A 14,771-nucleotide genomic window follows, 5' to 3' on the forward strand; every position below is an offset into this window, starting at 1 on the left:
TATTAACATGTATTCACTCCATCTAGAAATAAATGGATGGGTCTAGGCGTATTTCAGTTCTAGATACATCCAGTTTTATCCATTTCTGCGACATTTAATCCGGACGGAGGGAGTATGATGTAAGAGCTAGGTATACAACAGGACAACACAATAAAAAAACACTGAAAAACCCACTGCAGAACCAAAGTATTCAAACCCACTGATATGAGATAGTACACTCATGCAGCTCAGGATGCAAAACTACCAGGCAGTTTTCCTTGCAAAAATCAACATTGTGGCCTTTAATCATACATTTTGCTACAACTAAATTTAGATCAGATAAAGCTTGGATTCACGTTGATTAACAAAATACATGCTGATGTAAAAATATAGTGATATACAACAGGTACTTACATCTACATTGGAGCACAGAGAATTCCTGCAAGAATCTTTCCTCATAAACGATACCATTGCAGAAAATCTTCTATCTATTAAGCTTATTTTCTAAAAGAGAGATGGGTAAGAAACATGTAGAAAATATGATCAGCATTCTATAAAATTTCATGATGCAAGGATACGCACACGCTTCTTAGAATTGAGTTGACATATTTTTGCTGGACTGGAGCGGACTAGTTCTTTGGCCACTGGAATCTGCTTATTATCAGTAGGAGTTGGGTTTCTCTGTGCTAGAGCAGTATCTATAAAAACTGGAGTTGGTTTATTATCTCCTGGCATTTGGATCTTTTGCAAAGGCCTTGTTTGTAACCCTTCAGATTCTAACATAGTCATCTTCCCCTTGCATGCCTTGTATAGAAGAATGGTGCTTTAATTATAAAACATGCAGCATCAGAGAGATGGAATAGGTACTGAAGAATAGAAAGGCATGACATATTGACATGTATTCCCTCCATCCGAAAAAAATGGATGGGTCTAGGCGTATTTCAGTTCTAGATACATCCTTTTTTATCCATTTCGGCAACATGTAATCCGGACAGAGGGAGTATGGTGTAAGAGCTAGGGATACGACAGGACAACACAGCAAAAAAACACTAGTTGAATGTAAAACTGTATGCTAGCGGAATGTAAAACAGGAAGGCATGACATATTTACATGCATGATCAGCATGCTAAGCACATGGCATTGCAACAGAGTAGATACACTCCAGGACATTATATGCATGTTGTACCCATATCACAGGCCAAGTTAGAGCAAGGACCTTGTGGGGTGAAGAGGATTCATCATCTTTCTGCAAGTCTTCTGAAGAACTGCCTTTACATGTTCCATCATATTGGGTATCATTGCCATCAAGTTTATTGGCCTTTACATTGCTCCGTGAGGTTCTTGTGGATATATCAGTGTGTGCAATTATATCTGACATGCATGGAAGACAACTAGTAGTTAGATTTATGTAATGAGTGCCTGTAGGAGACGACATAAATAGTAGGACTGGGGTTAACTAGCAGCAACAGGTCTCATAAACTAAAGGGAGAACACAAATGAAAGCTACAGAATATGTATCGTTTGTACTCGAGATTAACTAGATGGCACACAAAAGTATTAAAGAACAACATAGGAAATACTAGAATTGGTATAATACTATAATCACCAGCCTGTGGGATAGCATTGGCTGATGGATGATAACTATGGAACAGTGTTACCTAAAGAACAAGTATCTTAGCTGAACTATGGAACAACGTTAACTCCTGAACAAGACCCGTAAGAGATCAGCATGAATATACAGTGAAATGTGATGATCTATTTTCCATGCTTAGATGAATAACAAAGCCATAAATGTTCCACACAAGTAAGATGAGGGTACAACCTATCGGGCTGCCATCCATAGGAGTGAGCATCATGTGCTGACTTGTCGATGGCCCTGCAGTTGTTGTGGCTGTGCATGTCGGGCACGCGCATTCGATGCAGGGAACTGTTGAGTGGGGACTATAGCTCCCTTCTGGTGTATGCTTCCCTTGTTGGAGCAGCTGCAGTGAGTCGGAAGACGGTGTGTCTGAAGATGCAGATAACGCATAATGTTAAGAATGACATATCTCTTTGATCTGAAGAAATACACTAAGAGATCAACAGCAAGGTACGAGAGAGGTCACACGTCTGTTGACTGAAGACTAAATTGGGGTCACATGATTTTATTTTATTTTGGTACTGTCCGGTCTATGCCGGATGGCTGGCCGTCTTGTGCCTCCCGGCTGACACAGTTCGGAATCTTCCCCGAAGAGCCAGCGACCAACGGCAGAGCAGCCTGCCTCCGCCGTCCGTGGCCCCGGCCAAAACCCCGCTCCCCGCCCCACCGCACTGCCATGGTTGCGCTGCCCCCGGGCCAATCCACAAAGACTCCCCGTCATCCAGATCCGGCGGCGGCAGTACCTTCAACCCACGCAACTCTAAAAGATAGCCATCTAAGCGCTGCTTCCGCGGCGAACTTGAGGCACCGGACCCTTAGCCAACTGGCAGCCTAGGAGCTCCACCACCTCGAGGGGTGCTGCTTCCCATTACAAATCGATTGGCCCAGAATAAAAATTCAGACAACTGACGCCTACATAAAGTGATTTGAGATGAGGGTGCGACCTATCTGGCGGCATGGTGAAGTAGGCAGGTCCAGCTGCCGAGTCGGTGAGGCCGGCGCGGTTGCGGTGGCGACCGGCGGCAAGGAAAGAGGGATGTCACGACGGTCGATGGCTACGCCGAAGCAGCGCCAGGACTCTGGACGGATCCAAAGTTGGAGCCGCTCCGGCACCGTGAACAACGGCGGGGGTGAATCGGCTCCGGTATGGTTCACGCGGCCGTCGTCGAGGCAGCACCAGCAGCACGGAGTAAGAGGCACACGGCCCAGTGCACGACGGCAAATGGACAGCGTCTCCGGCATTAGGGAGGAGGGCGGCTGTGAAATTGGTGCGGTGGGGGCGCCATGGAGGTGGCTGAGGTTTCATGGCTCGGGAGAAGGGAGCTTCCCAGGGAGAAGGTGATTTGGCGCCCACGAGGTATGAATGGGTGTGGGCGGGGGGGAATTGGGAGAGGAGTGGAACCATGTCTTACGGACGCATTTGTCTGAAATGTGAGGGGGAGTTACAGTTCTACCCTTGCCTATAGGCTTCTCGGCTTGGGTCTGTGTACTGAGGGTCGGGGATAGTAGAGTAACTTTGCTTCTCCCCAAATAGTGGGCGGGAGCGATTTCGGGCGAGGAGGGCGTGTTTTGAACTATAGTGGGCGCGAGCGATTTCGGGCGAGGAGAGCGTGTTTTGAAATAGTGGGCGCGAGCTATTTCGGGCGAGGAGAGCGTGTTTTGCCGACCATGGTTTATGAATTATTTGTCACATGTCATTTCGGCCGAGGAGAAGGTGCGCTTGGATGAAGTTACGAACCTACCCTCGATGTACAACGGGCCAATTGATGCGTGTCCCAGATAGGACGGTAATTTCGCGTCTCCCATTTATTTGCTCGGGCGAATTCCACCGAGCAGAGAGGATGTTTAACGGTTCGTTCAAATTTTGGGAGAACGAGCATCCACGTCTACCTTACCAAGTCGATTCGGATCAAATTTTGAAATATTAGCTTGCCACTTCTTTTTTAGATGGAGAGATGATGCTCGGGAGTAATGTGTTTTTACATGCTCGTTGCTAGCGATTTACTATATGACAAATAGTTGACCCACTCAAAAACGCGAATCAAACCCAAAATGAAATATCTCGATTCAATGAAATAGCTCGTTCAGTAGGTCAAAATAGTGAACTAAATCCAAAATTGAACACCTCAATCGAGTAGCATGTTGTACAGTATTATAGTATTCCATGAACATGTTGAAAGTCAAATTAATGAACTTGTTTGATATACGCATATATCCGTTCATGTGTGGATTGCAGACAACATGTTCTCCAATTTAAATATTTGAATGCAAGTTTATATCGAAACATGGTTTATATCAGTCTTTGATGCATAAAACACGACCTCTCCCTCTCCTGAACTCCTGTTCTCTCTCTCTCTCTCTCTCTCTCTCTCGCCGACAATCTTCAATTCTATCGCACGCATCCGACACAAAAACCTTGTTGGTTCCTCTCCCTTCCTCTCCATCTCTCTCTCTCTTTGTGTGTGTGTGGGGGGGTCTTTCTAGTTCGCATGCATATATACACCATCTATAGGTCTCTCTCGCACACTATGTATGATACTCTAGCTAGTCCAAGCTAGATATCTTGGGTGCACTCATCGTACGCACATAGATTCCTTAGCTCTTTGCCTGTAACTCTCTCACGCACCACTATGTCGTCTCGGAGCTCTTCCCCCCTCTCTCAAACTCTCCATCCACCTGGGTCACACATACACATGCATATCTCACTCGCACTCGATAGGCCCATCTAAAACTCTATCTCTCCCCCTCATTCTCTCTCCATCTCACACGCGCACACACACAATCTCATGCCCAGCTAGCCAAGTATGATGGTCTCTCACTCAATTGTAGGCACACGCAGTCCCCCCTATATGTATAAGACTAGCTAATCTTAGTCTCCATCACAAACATGTGCATCGTCTATCTCGATTTCTCTCGGGGCATCTTTCTATCGCGCACACACTCCATCGATCTCCCACCCATATAGTCCCCTCACGATCTCAACGAGATCTCTCTATCACAAACACACCCTCTCTCCCTCCCCATGCGTCCATGCCATCCATGTGTCCCTCTCGACCTTTGTTCCTTGTTGGCCACACCTCTATTGGACATGTGCTACAGGGGTGTCTCTCTCCGTTGCAAACAATCACACATTAGCTATCTTCGTGTATCTCCTCGCCTCGCTTTTCCATCTCGGAGATGCATGCGTGATATGTTCGCATAAGAAACGAAAAAACGCTCTCTCTTTCTAATTTATCGTTTGTTGTCACTTTCTCTTTCACATGCATACTCTTTTTGCACACTTACTCATTCTCCTTCACACGCACTTGATCTGTCTCGACTGAGGCACTCTCCTCGGTCCATAGCATACAGATTTATTGAAAAGTCAAACATCACAAAGTTTGACCATGTATGTGGAGAAAAATAATTACATCTAGTACGGCAAACATATACCATTAGATTCACCATGAGATGTAGTTTTGTATGATGTATCTTTGGTATTGTAGATATAAATAACATTTGCGTAAACCTGATCAAAGTTTCCAAAGTTTGACTTCTAAAAAATTTACATGCACTGCATTATCGAGCGGATGGAATATCTCTTTCCCCCTCTCAGCTATCTGACGCACCACTCAGCCTTATCGGGGCTCCTCAATCTCTCTCAAACTTTATTGGTCAGTTTGGTTCATGACCTGACCCTCATGCCTTGATGGCCGGTACTGCCTGGTGTGGACGTGAGATGTAAATTATTTCTGCCTGGCCAGGCTTGTGTGGTGCTGAAGCATTTGGTTCATGCCTGGGCCAGGCAAAGCATCAACGTCCCATCAATCATTCCATGCATCAATTATTTAATTCTAATATCCATCCATGTTGTTGTTAGCCTCGTGGCCACATGACCAGGCACGGCCAGGTGTTCGAAATCGGTCGCCTGGGCCAGGCTACTTGCAGTGTCTGGAGTTCAGCCAGGCTAATTAAAGTGCAAGGGAACCCAGGCCAGGCGGGCTTTCTTTTTCACAGGGTAGCAACCAAACAAGCGTGCATGAAATCCAGCCACAACCCCAGGCCAGGCAAAAGATGCTCAGGACGCAAGCCAAACTGGCCTTATATCTCCCTGGTTCACACATACACATGTCTCGCTCGCGCTATACATATAGACCCATCCAACACTCTCCGCCCTTGTTCTCTCTCCATGTGACATGCACCCCCCTAAGTACCATAATCCCTCAATCCATCATAGGCGCAAGCACTCCCCCCACCCTCGATCCTAAGTATGATTATCTCTTACTAGCCATCAGGAACACACGTATTGTCTCCTTCCATCCATACGTCTATCTCGATATCTCTCGGGGCATCTTCTATCGCGCACACACCTTGTCACTCGATCTCCCACCCATGTAGTTCCATCACGATCTCCAGGGGATCTCTCTATGACAAACATACACTCTCTCCTCCCCATGTCTGCATTTTCTCCGTACGTCTCTCTCGACCTCTCTGCCTTGTTTGTCAGACCCCTCTTGGCCACATGCTAGGGGTCTTGCTCTCTCGGTTCCAAACAACCACACACTATCTCCTCACCTTGCCTCTGTTGTCAAAGATGCATGTGTGATATGTTTGGATAAGACACGTACGTTTTTTCTCTACTTTTATCGTGTGTTGTCCATGTCTCTTTCACACACGCACACACACTTTTTTCACTCTCTCTCTCTCTCTCTTGTTAGGGACTCTGTCACGTCCATAAGCATATGGATGTTTTGAAAAGTCAAACCTCAGAAAAGTTTGACCAGGTATATGTGGAGAAAAACATTTACATCTGGAACGATCATTAGATTCATCACAACATGTACTTACTTCATACTATCATTTATCTTTGGTATTGTAGATATAAGTAATTTCTTTATAAACTTGGTCAAAGTTTCAAAAGTTTGACTTCAAAAAATGTTGGAACTACATTATCGAACGGAGGGAGTAGCTCTTTCTCTCTCTCTGCTATCTCTCACGGGCCTCCCCTCTCACTCGAACTCTCTATACCGACGGATTATATGCTCACTGTGTCAGCGTATAGCTCCATATATTGTTTAGTTGACCGGTCAACCAATCCACATGCTGCCTTGTCAGCTCGTGTTCTGTATCTTCGTGTGCTGGCCCATGTGGCAGTGGGTGAAAATAAGTAAACTAGAGGCCCATCTGACACGCGGTGAAGTAAACAAAGTTGAAACCACTTAGTGTAGCACCCCACACGCTAGTAAGTTGAGGGCGCATTGAGGACAAACTTCTTGCACGGGAAGGACGCACTCGCGCACAATTCACCACCGCGCGGCGGCATGCACAGAAGGGCGCACTCGTGCACACCCAGCACACAACACACACCAGCACACGTGTACACCGGCGTCGCCGCCGGTTGAGATGGACGGCGAGGCAGCCAACAAGTGGAGGCGGCTCGAGCCAAAACCGCATCCGGCGAGCCTGGACTTCATCACCAGCCTCCCCGACGACACGTTGCTCGTCATCATCGGCCTCCTCCCCACCAAATCTGCCGTGCGGACCGCCCTGCTCTCCCGGCGGTGGCGCCCCCTCTGGCTCTGCGTCCCCCTCAACCTCACCGTCGACAGCTGCCTCTGCGACGGGGATTGCAAACGCATGGCCGCAGTCTCCAAGATCCTTTCATCGCACCCTGGGCCAACCAAACGCCTTGACATCCGCATGTTCAGTACCAACTGCAAGGTCCAACCCAAGTTTGACGAGTGGTTCTTATCCCCCGCCCTAGATCAGCTCGAGGAGCTCAGCTTTGAAGCTGGACGATGTCGCTCTCTGCCGCCGTCCGCGCTCCGCCTCACGCCAATGCTGCGCCGCGCCAGCTTCAGCTCATGCTATCTTCCGCAGATTAATGCCACACCCGCTCTTCTTCTCCCTCAACTCAAGCAGCTCGACCTCTTCGACGCTGTCATCTCGAAGAAGGCTATGGAGCACCTGCTCCGCAGCTGTACTGCGCTCGAGTACCTTCGTCTTGAGCAGATCCACGAGTTCATTAGCCTCCACATCGCCTCGACGAATATCCGATGGATTTATGTGTCTTGCTGGCCCCGCAACAAGACATCAATTAGGATGAGATCACTCCAGCTCTTCCACGTTATGGTTATTGAGAATGCGCCTTTCCTTGAGAGATTGCTTGTATCGGATCTAGAAGGTCCAACAAAAATCAGGGTCATTGACGCGCCGAAATTGACAGCATTGGTGTACTCGTCTGCCAAATTCTTCGAACTCTTTATTGGATCCGTAATCGTTCAGGTACAACACTCATCTTCTTCTCCGTATTCTTGGAATTCACATTTTTAAATTTCTTCTTGATGTATTTACGACCGTCTTCTAGAAAATGATTCCCACAAGCTTGACCCAGTCCATGCGCACAGTGAAGATCTTAGCACTAAAATCTATCGGCCCCAATCTGGATCAAGTTGTTGGATTCCTTACATGCTTTCCGTGCACGGAGAAGCTACTCATCGAGGTGAAACTTCTTTCCTATAAGTAAACGATAATCACAACGTAGCTCAATTTTTTTTGTAATTTTCCCAAATTACGATGACTAGTGTAGTGTTCAAAACTGCATCTACGCACTGCACCGAAAGAAATGTTTTTAGTATTTTTTTCTCACGTGATCACCTGCATCGTTTTTATGCTGTACTACTATAGTAGCCTAGGCTAGTCATAGTGGAAAGTAACTTATGGTTACCCTAAGAGCAAGTACTACCTCCGTCCTGGTTTACTCTTCCAATTTTGTAATATCAAAATTTGACCATAGATTTAACTGACAAAATGTTAATGCATGTCACTAAGAACTATATCGTTGGATTCGTATTTGAACATAATTTCAAATGGTGTAATTTTTAGTGACATGCATTGGCATTTTCTTAGGTAAATCTATGGTCAAAATTTTATACTAAATACGAGGTAGTATTACAAAAGTGGGCTATGTAGGCCAAAACATGTGCCAAATTCACTTGTGATGCATTTGGCATCGATGCCCCTCCATTGCTTACCTGGTGTCCCAATCTGGATCACCTACTTTGCTCCGGTGCCAAATTAACTCACGCAATGAAAAAACACTACATGGGAGAGAGAGAGGAGTGAGGCAATAAAAAACACTTGTTTGGGAGAGTGAGAGGCTGGTGTAGTTGGTTTGATTGATTTGTTTATACATGTGGGTCTGTGTGCACAGCGGTGCCAACTCTCACATCGCGAGAGCGGTGCTAAAATCTTTTGATTTGACATCGATGCGTATTATGTGGCATACTTTTGCGAGAGAGAGAGTGGAAAAATATCACTAGCCAGCCAACCCTATCGTATGAGCGAATGATATTGGTACCTCTTGATGACCCGACAATCTTATGCAGCCCGCTGCTCTAATATGTTCTCTTCTTTTGCAGATAAAAAAGACTCGAAAGTGAAAAATGTGCTGGACTATAACAATCTCATCGAATGCCTTGATCTCCATCTTACAGAAATTGATTTGATCAACTACCGAGGCAGCACATCTGAGATTAAATTGGCCAGGTTCTTTGTTCTGGAGGCAAGTGTGCTCAAGGTAATGAGGTTTGGCATTCTCTGGCGCAACAATGAATGGCGTGCTGATCACCGCAAGCGCCTAAGCCTAAATGACAAAGTCTCCGCAGAAGCTGAATTTGGTTTTGAAACATCAAGTGGCCGGAGACTCGAAAACTTATTTGCCCATTAGTGACTTGTCAGGGTGGTGGATTTTAGTTTGTACGATAATGCTGCATCCACCTAAAGTAAAGAAAGTTCTTACGTAAACTTCCTAGTAATTCCCTCTTCGTAGGTGCAGCATTACTCCTAACATTTGTAATATCAGTTTGAAACTTGTAATATTGCCGTGTCCTATTCCTGCATTTTCAAAATCCTGTGAATCAAACAGGTCCTGAGTTGGTGATGATATTGTGCCTCCCATCTTTCACCAATAGTCGTCAGATCTAGATCTGACGCATACAAACCAAGCTTCTCCATTTTTGCAAAAAGATGCCCGCACTTGTTCCCTATTTACAAACAACTCCTTATCTCTCACAATCAGCCTCATCTCCTTCCCACCACATCTAGGAGTAGAAGGCCATGGAAAAATCTAGCACGATGGCCGCTGCCGGAGCCGTCCACCCCCAATCTTGGTGTTTCGTGCAATGCACGGGCATCTACGCACGGGAAATTATGTCGAACAGGGCTAGTTGTAAGCAGGCTAGCTCTACAACCATGATGATAGTGACTGCAGACGGTGAGGCTGACTATAGCATGCCGAACACGGCGCCTATACTCAGGTGTCATCTCCGGCGCAGGGTCTTGTCACTTCACTGTGAGGAGCAGCACGTAATAATTTGACCAACGGGTAGTACAGTGCTAGTACTCCTACTACTACATTGGTAGTACTACTACTAGTACTAGTAGCACCACCGTCTAGATTTAGGAGTACTTCCACGTCCATCTGGATTTTAGTATTGACTAGCAATATCTAGTAATGCATGTCACCAAAAATGCACTACTCCCTCTGTAAATAAATACATGGTGTTTTATTCCTATCGGCGAGAGAACTTAATGTTTTTTTGCTAACTAGTGTACTTTAATAGGATTACATGCAATGAACTAAACACTGCATGTCATGTTTGGTACTAGTCTCAAGTCATTGAAAGCATGCACGGCCCACATCTCTCATTGGTTGATATGTCATGAAATAAGAAACAAGGAGGGAGTTAATGCACCATGCCTAAGTATTTTGGGATTATTTGGTTTTCATAAGGTGACTTACATAACATTTTTGTTTACATGCATTAACATTTTATTAGTTAAATCAAAGGTCAAAACTTGGCGCAAAATGCAAAGGGGACCAATAAACCAGTAAACATCAAACTTCTCTCGTTTGGCCCCAACTAGAGGTCCGTGAGATGACTATACTGCACCGGCACGGAGGGGGACGCAACTTCATTGACTTACGGCAACTGCCTTTGGGTGAATGGCACGTGGCCCCAGGGGGTGGCTGGCCCACCTATCATACAGCCAAAGGCAGGTGCAGTAGAGGGCCGAGGAGTAGTACGAAATCCTACGCACCTACACACGCTAACCAAGGGCTGAGTGATCACTCGAATCGCAAGATTAGTTGACTAGAAGCTACGCTAGACCCATGGAGGCGATGAGCACGAGCATCAGCCGGCTGTGCCAGATGGTCCACGACGCCGGCCTGCGGCCCGGCAGGTAGTATTGCTTGAGGCCGCCAGGGCGAGGGGCCGCTTGGACGACAGCTTCGCATCCTTGTTCGACGAGGTCCTCGTCGGTTTCCTCGACAAGTTCACCGACGTCAAGAAGCTTGCGGACGACTTTGACGTAAGCCTCCAGCCGACACGCCCAGACTCTACGATGCCCGCCACCCTCAACGTCCACTATGGTAACAACCTCTTCAACGCACTGGTGGCCCTGCGACTGCCCGCCATCGCGCCAGAGAATGTCCACCTCGAGGTCGCGCTCCCCGCGCAGCGCCTAGCGCAGCAAGACACCATCGGCATAATCACCCACGTCTACGCGCAAATCGTCCACAAGGACTAGTACATGCAAGAGGAGGAAGATAGGACGCTTGCCTTCTTGGAGCGCAGGGCAACCTTGGACGACACTGTTCAGAAGCACGTTGAGCTTGCCGCCAACGCCGCTGCTCCTCACACGTCGGTTGGTGACCCGGCGCACTAGGGCGTGAGGATGTTGTTGAACGTTGATGGATCCGTATGTATTTTTATCCTTCTGTCAAATCCATGTAGTAGTATATGATACTATAGTAATTATCTTACCTTTCGCATCAACTTCATAATTTTCGTACATACTCCATGCATGAACGGCGCCAGAAGCAAACTTCTCATTACTCTAGGAATCGTTATTTTCTATCTATCGGTCGCGCCATGGAGTGTTCAAAAGGAAACGCATGCCGTGTTCGCGTCGCACCCCCACACGGTTGGTCCGGCACGCCGCTCAAGCGGGAATGCGTGCGGTGTTTCATTTTCATTTACATGTGGGACCGCAGTTGAGCAAACTGACTATCGGCAAACCCCCACCCCGCCCACCGCGCGATGGCTGAGAAAAGAGGACAGGAGGGAGAAGAGATGGCTGTAGCATGGACTCCAAGAAAATTGGTGTCGGATGGGACTCGTGTCGGTGGCGTGTGCCGTACTGCTAGACGTGAATGCTAGTTATGGCCCATGCCACCCCACTATATCGAGCCTATATCGAGGTACGTAGAACAAATTTCCTGAAGTCCGTGCTCAGCCCTCCTCTATCTCTCTTCTCAGCCAACCAGCGGACGCGCGGAGCCCATCGTCTGTTTGCTCACATGCGGCCCCACATGTCAGTGAAAACGCAAGAGGACCCACTGAACATGCACATCTTTCACCTCGACGTGCTGGTGATGAAAAACAAATCCAATAAAGATCTTCGGTGGCCGCTTTTGGAGTTACTCAAGAGTAGTAAGATTCTATTTACAGTTTAACCCAAGATGCACATCTCGTGGCTTCAACTACCACTCTATTTTCTTTCATGACACGACCTGGATGCTGGATGTCCCATGTGTCGGCAAAAGGAGGAATAACCCGACCAAATCTTCGGTTCTGCTCTCGGAATAGACTAGTTGTGCTAACTTAAAAATTTTATTGTGTACTCCCTCCGTTCCAAAATACTTGACTTCCATTTGTCCAAAAATGTATGTACCTATATACTAAGACATGTCTAGATACATATATATTTTGACAAATAGAAGGCATGTAGTATTGTGCAACGGAGGGAGTAGAATGGATGCAAGTTTTTTTATTGGGAAGAAGAGTACATCCATATATTGATAGAGCGCAATTTAGTAGATGTTCTATCACTTTTAGCTAGTATAGAATAGAGGCTAGACATGAGATTGGATGCGAGGAAGCAACGTCTACTTCTTTACACTCGAAGAAGAAAGAAGCACGCAAGATCGAACCTCCGCAGATCAACAATGAATGCATCGAGAAGGCACTAATCCAACTTACTACAGGAGTAGTCAAAATTATCGTTGGAGTTCGTGCAAAACAGAGGTCCGTTTGGGGTCGTGCGTTGGAGTTGGCCTTACAAGTGGGACCGCAGTTAAGGATACCGACTATCGGCAAACCCCCACCTCGCCCGCCGCGTGATGGCTGAAGTTAGAGAAGCGACGAGGTTGAAGAGATTGCTCTCGCACGGACTCCAAGAAATAATATGGTGTCAGATGGATGTCGTGGTGGTGGCGTGTGCCGTACTCCTGGACGTGAATGCTTGTTCTGGCCCATGCCACCCTACTACTCCTACTATATAGTATACTAGTATCGAGGATTCGAGGTGCTGGTTACGTACGACGAACACATTAACATATGGCTACAGTAAAAACACCCGCCCGACGCGCGAAGCATGTGAAGCTAGTACAAATAGTGTACTACTATTGTTGATTGGCCTCATTTGATAACCTGTTGCAATGCACGTACAATTATGTATTGGAAAAATATTTTTTTGCCTCATCGCACCACTCACTCAGAGAAGCGACTCGAAAGCCATTCATAAATTTAGTAAGTTTATCACAGGCATATCATTTTATTACATAGAACAACAGATCATCAACCCACATCAACAACAAGGATACATTATAAATACTAAAGTTTTCACCACACAACAAATAACAAGCAATGAAATGAACTTCAACTCAACCATTCCTCGGCATTGGAAACGCTTGCTTTGAACCACAAGTGATTCTCTGGGACGGGCCATGCATTGTCGATCTGGAGACCAACGCAGGACTGATAATCCAGGCTGAAGCGACCTACTATATCAGTACCAGGGTAGGGAACCACGCAAATGTCCGAGGTATAGACACAGTTGCTTCTCATAAATGTGTCAACAGCGGTTGGATCGCCTTTCACCATCATCGGATAGTTTCGTCCTAGGAAGAGCGAGTTTTCTCCAAGACTATCAATTCTGTGCCAGGGAGAAGGAGTTGGTGCTAGCACACTAGTATCCATCCCGAATACCATGCAACGGGTGTTGGAATAGGTCCGGAGAGTGCGACCATGGGAGACTACACCTGCTTCCTTAGCAGTAACATCATCAGTGGGTTGTATACACACAAGAAGAGGTGATCCATCGGAATTAGTTGCCAGGCGCCACAGAGTATATCGGCGCTGCTCGTCCTCATGCTCGTGATCATCACCATCGTCATCTCCCCCTTGGTTATAAAAATCTTCAAGTATAGGTGGTGGGATGTCCACAGGACCTTGGAAACACAAGAAGAAGGTTAATTAGTAAAGGGAAAGTTGCTAACCCGCATGCATGTGGATGAAACAATTATAATTACGGTGGAAGACAAACGTACCAAAAAAATGAGGATCCCATGCAAAAACAGTGCCACGAGAGGTGGCAGCAAACACAAGATCCTTGTATTCAATTGCATCACAGTACACATCCGTGTATAAAAACTGATTTTTGAGTAATATCCATCCAGTCGAACCACGAAGGACGGCAACTAGCTTGTCGAAGATAGCAACAACATCATAGTTTTGTAATTCCAAGAGCGGTTGGGAACTCGACAAATTGCTATCTTCAGTACACGACAGTCACCATGATCGTATTTGAACGTACGTAGATCATCTGTGTGCTCAACCTCAGGGCACTCGGAGATTTTTGGAAGTGCAATCCGCTGACGAGTGTACACATTCACAAGTTCCCACTCGCAATTGTACCCAAAATAGACAACCCAATCTCCATTTGCGCCAGCCCGGGACTTACCCTTAAGCGATGGCATCTTGACATCACACGTATCATTATCAAGCGGCATCAACTTGCACAAGGCAAGGTCTCCGTCGTCCGCTCGCCAGCGAGCAGGGTCACGGCGAAGAAGATAGGGGAGATCAAACTGCTCCTTGACCCTTGGGTTCCTTGCAATGATGTTATTAGTTGAGTCGAGAATGGGCTGGAACGAACCTGCCATGCTAGCCGAGGTGATGACGTTGCACCGATCAATGAGTTCCTCCACCACGTCATCTTTCAGATCGGGGCAAGAATAACGAGGTCGTTTCCGGTCTGTTCCCTCCATGGAGAAGACGATCGAACAATGACAGAAGAAAGGGTGAAGGGCTAAAGGAAAATGGAG

Source organism: Triticum urartu, chromosome 7 (assembly GCF_003073215.2).
Source record: "Triticum urartu cultivar G1812 chromosome 7, Tu2.1, whole genome shotgun sequence".
NCBI lineage: Eukaryota > Viridiplantae > Streptophyta > Magnoliopsida > Poales > Poaceae > Triticum > Triticum urartu.